We start from the raw sequence: 5,775 nt of genomic DNA, 5'->3' as shown, positions 1-5,775 counted from the left end.
CTTTTCGATATCATGCTGTCTCACCTTTAGTTGATGGTATCCCAACCTAAGATCGATCTCTGAGAAATATCTCGAACCTTGCAACTGGTCGAACAGGTCATCGATCCTTGGCAATGGGTACTTGTTCTTTATCGTTACTTTGTTCAGCTCTCTGTAATCGATGAACATTCTCATGCTCCCGTTTTTCTTCTTTACAAATAACACAGGGGCTCCCCAGGGCGATGAACTAGGTCGAATGAAACCTTTGTCCAAATACTCCTGAAGTTGTGTCATAAGTTCTTTCATCTCTGTTGGTGCTAATCGATATGGTGCTTTTGCTATCGGCGTCGTTCCTAGTAACAAGTCGATACAAAATTCTACTTGTCGATCAGGGGGCAATCCGGGAAGATCTTCGGGAAAGACTTCCGGATACTCACACACCACCAGAATATTATGCACCTCCTTCTTTTCCATCTTAGCATCGACCACGAACGCTAGATATGATGCACATCGCTTGGCCAAACACTTTCTGGCTTTCATTAGGGAAATGATTCCAGAATTTACTCTGCGTTTGTCTCCATACACCATAAACGAATCTTTCCCTGGAGGGTTTACTTTTACTATCTTCTTTCTACACAAGATTTCTGCATCGTTGGCGCTAAGCCAATCCATTCCTAAAACTATGTCGAATCCATTTAACTTGATAGGCAATAATTCCTCGTGGAACTTATTCCCATCCAAGTTAATGAGGATGTTTTTTCATACGATGGCTAACAGGTACAAACTTGCCACTAGCAATCTCGACTAATAAGGCATTAACTAGCCTATCTACAGGCAAAGCTAGCTTTCTACCAAATTCATGCGATATAAAGGAGTAGTTGGCTCCAGAATCAAACAAAATTTAGGCAGACAATTCGTTTACGAGAAAGGTATCTGAAGCGACATCGACTTCTTCTTTTGCAGCTTCAAGTGTCATCTGAAAGGCTCTCGCATTCGGCTTTGGTGGTAGATTGGGCTTTGCGGCATCCTTCCTCTTTGGACAGTCTTTAAGAACATGCCCTACTTCATGGCACTCAAAACATACCCTCTTGTCAGACGGATACACGTTGCCATAATGCCCAGTCTTTCCACATTTGCAAGTCACCTCCTCACTACATCTCCCAGAGTGCTTTTTCTTGAACTTCTCACACCATTTCGCTTCACCTCCTCCTCCTCCAAACTTCTTGGACTTAGAAAATTTTGTTTTTCTTGTTGGAACCCGAAGTTCCTTCAAATTTTCTCTTTTCAGCAACTTCTGCCCTCTCTAGACCCTTCTCTCTGATCTGAACCTCAACATTCTTAGCAGCCCAGATGGCGGCTTTCAAAGTGGTTGCTTGCTTAACCATCGGACCAAAGTCCGCTGGTAATCCGAGGGAAAACTTGTTGACCTTAGAGAGTTCAGTTGGAACTAGGTAAGGAACAAGCTTCATCTTTTCCATAAAACTAGCAGCGTATTCAGTAACGCTCATCTTTCCTTTCTTTAAATTCTGGAACTCGTTATTGATTTCCAGAAGATCCTGCTCAGAGCAATACTGCAATTTCAGTTGTACCACAAAATCTTCCCAAGACATCTTACTAGCTTCACCCATGGGCATCGAATCAGCTAGTAACTTCCACCATCTCAACACACCAGAATTTAACAAAGGAATTGCAAGTGCGGTCTTTTGTTTGTTGCTGCACTCGCAACTTTCAAACATCGTCTCCATTTCGGAGATCCAATTCATGACTTCCACTGGTGTCGGACTTCTAGATAGACACGGCGGTTTAGATGCCATGAAATCTTTGTATTTGCATCCGCGTCCATCAACTCCTCCATCCTGGTTGTTTTGTCTAACTATCGGTGGGTTGGCTTGACCAAGAGTCCCACTGTAGTTCCCTCCTACTGATTGCCCTTCATTCAATACGGGCTGTTCAACAGGCATCGTAGTCTCTTCCCTATGTTGTTGTAGTAATCGCCTTGTCTCCTCCAGTTGGCGATCTAACATCATCTGGATCATTGCTTGTACCCCAGCCATCGTCATTGGCTCAGGTGCAGCTCCTACAATAGGTACTTGCTTAACTACTTGAGGTTGAGGCTGTTGATCCCTGTTTCCGTTTGCATTTGCAGCTCCACTACGAGTTCTTGCCATTACAATCTATATAAAGAATAAGGCAAATTTAGGTCTTTATCCTTGTTAGACATGTCAACTCCCTTATCACTCCGAAACTTTTACATGTTAGTTCTAATCTCGTAATCATACGCTTAGAATCCTACACACATAAGGTTTCCAGATCCGGTCGGCAACAGACCATAGATCCGAACAAATAATGGCACACATGGCAAACACATAGCATTTAGCACATAAGGGCATTTTAGGCATCTTCCCTAAAATAAACTAGTGCTCATGACTAAAATATGGTAGACACTCATCTCACAATCGTCACTTAGCATTCTAAGTTCAAGTCTAGAAATTCTACAATTTCTTAGTTCGCTTAAACTAATGCCCTGATACCAACTGTGACATCCCCTAATTTCTCGGCCAGAAAAAACCGATTTAATTTATGCTTTTTAAAATAAAATCAGAGAAATCTTTTCAAAAGATGTTGCGGAATTGGTCCCCAAACAACATATGATAAAAGTTTATCAAAATCCTTCATTAAGAAGGTATATATTTTCCATATTTATATATATCAAAACCCCGGGATGTCATGTTCCGATACAGATCAAAAGCATAAACAAGACATTATAAGCCTTTCAACAATTATTTACAACTACTGGCCTATAATCCAAAAATCTCTCGTCGTCCTCCGACTATGCTCGGGGTCCACTACCTGTAACATAAAAAGCTGAGTGGGTCAGGCTTGGGAGCCTGGTGAGCATATAGGGTTTTCAACCCACAATAATAATAAACTTATTAAGTTCACCAAGCAACAATAACCCTGATTACCCGTTCCCATTATCCTCACTTTACGTCCTTAAACACTTTTCACAAGGGACCTAGCCTAAAGAATATCACCGGGATGGACACTACTACTAAGGGGTTTCCTCAGCCATACATGTCCTAAAGGCAACCATGAGGGGGATAGAGTACAACGAATGAACACTCTAGTTCATTAACACCTACAGGTTGCGGACATGCTAATGTTTCCCACTGGACTGTCTAGAAAGTCCGTGGTCGTCATCCAAACTCCGCTAGATGACTTGATCTCAAAACACATCGAGGCCTCTCATCAATTTTATTTTATCACACATCACTATCTACCCACGTTCTACCCAACATATTTGTAGATAAAAATACTTATACAGTTTAAAACTTGTATAAAACAGCAACACAACAATCACCTCAAATAAACAATTAATATATTTACACATAGCACGTATTATAAGGTAAATACTTCATATCTATGTGTAAAATGAAAGGGACTATACACTCACTTGATTTGATGATAATCGGGCAGCAATTCGTTTCCTAAAACGATCGTTTCTAATAAAACCGGGAGCTTTATTGAGAAACCGGGCTTGGTAAAAGTCGGGATTCGAAACCGAAAAGATAAATTTTTCGGGCTTCTCGGGCACTTCGTGGCGTATTCCGGGGCTTACAATCGATACCGGGGCTTTGGGGGATTCTAAGATGAAGAAAATATGAAGAGAGGGGCTACATATGGCAAAACTCCAAAAGTAATCGAGAGGCTTCGCAGGTACCCTTCTATTTATAGGGTCCGAAGTCCTAATCCAACGGCTGAGAAGCTCCTGATCCGACGGCTGAGAGGCTTCGCAGGGGGTGGCTCGCACGAGGGCAGCATGTCCGAAGGGGCTGCTGGCTTCTTGTGATTGGTCCGAAGCGTGTGTCCAAAGTCAGCTCCGGTGCGCAGGTGGTCAGCATGTGCGAGGGTCTCGGTGGCACTCGCTGATTGGACCGCGGAGTCGTAACCCATGTGCGAGGCTCGGAGCTAGGGGTGCGAGGCTCGAAGCTAGGGGTGCGAGGTTCGGTCCATATGCGAGCCTCGGATTGGACCTCCCTTCGGTCAAATCATAATCCGACACGTGGCTTCGCATGACTCAGCAGCTTGGTGACTCAGCAGGACACGTGGCACTCTTTCAGCGAAGGTGACGTGGCAAAATGTGACTATGCGAATTTTCTCGATTTTCGCGCCAAAACTTCTAAAATCCGTAACTTTTGCATACAAGCTCCGTTTTTGACGTTCTTTATATGCACGTGTAGATAAAATTACACTCTACAACTTTCGTTTAGACTTCGTCGGCTAATTTTGATTTAAATTTTATATTATTATTTTTAACAGACCGGGACAGGAAATCCGTTAAAAATTCATAACTTCTTCATCCGACGTCCATTTTCGTCATAATTTTTACCATTGTGCTCCTAATGACGAGACCTTCAATTCTCGTTTAGGTTGTGTCGGCTAAAGACCGCTCGATCTAAAATTCGAGTTTTTAGCTGTCTACTGCTAAGCTGAAACTTCGAAAAATCATAACTTACTCATACGAAATCAGATTTGGGCGTTCTTTTTATCGAACTTCTCGGTTTAACGAATACTACGACTTTCGTTTAGATCACTAAGGCTAAAAAGTAGCTTATCGAAAACTCACTTTTTACGACATTCAACACCGTGCCAGTTTTGTCGCGAAACTTCGACAGGTCAAAACTTCTTCGTTATAACTCGGATTTTGGTATTCTTTATATCCCTAAAATCCTTGTTTCGACCACTACAACTTTATGTAAAGATATCGGGCTTATCTCACACTTTAATTTTGACGCTTATTTTTATTCTTAATTAATTAAACTTTAATAATTAAGCATAAAACACATAATTCACATAATATTCACATAATTCCTTTTCATTTCTTCAAAATGAGCTACAAAGGTTAACCTAGACTATCAACTCAATATAAATGCCTAGGCTAGAAACACGAGTGTTACATATATATATATATATATATATATATATATATATATATATATATATATATAAGTCTAAATGAATTTTGAATGTCAAATTTATTATTGGATATAGTAATGATACTAGATTATAACCCGCGTTAAACGCGGAGAAATGCATAAAAAACATACAAACATATTTGGAACTTATTATTTAACTATTATTTGTTTTTTTTTTTTAATTTCGAAGTATACATTTTTATTTTAGGGTTATGAACAAAAACCTATATAATTTCGATTGTTATTTTAGGGTTATGTCTCAAAATATATAATTTTATTGAGTCCTAAAAACTATAAAAAAATTATTGACAAAAAATAGTAACATGAATAATTTCTGTTATTTATAGCAACATACTTTCAAAGTACGTTGTTATTTTTGCTCATTTATGTTATCAACATGTGTATTACATAGATTTTAACCTATAAATGGATCTTAAAATTATATTATATTCTATAGGGCACAATTATATTAGATGTCCTAACATACATAACATACATAACAAAAAGGGGTTGCGACACAGCTTGTTGCTCGTTTACCCGCTACGTCTATGTAATTTTCAAGTTAAAGGAAGTAGATAAAAATACCTCCATAACAAAAAAAATTAAAATTAAAATAATTAGTATAAAAATCTAAAAAAACTTATATCTTATTAATTTTAATGAATTGCATCTGGAATTGTGAGGTTTGTCTAATGTGATATGGTAATAAATCAAAAGTAAGCAATGTCTATTTGTTGAACATATGGAAATAACAATTTTACCAACACCTCTAGCAAATAGAGTTGGTGAAGCATCTATAACAGTCCTCATGATTATACAA

This window comes from Lactuca serriola, chromosome 5 (genome assembly GCF_051521515.1).
Source record: "Lactuca serriola cultivar US96UC23 chromosome 5, Lser_US96UC23_V15, whole genome shotgun sequence".
Taxonomy (NCBI): Eukaryota; Viridiplantae; Streptophyta; class Magnoliopsida; order Asterales; family Asteraceae; genus Lactuca; species Lactuca serriola.
The sequence above is the reverse complement of the archived record's forward strand: the minus strand, read 5'-3'. Positions refer to the sequence as shown.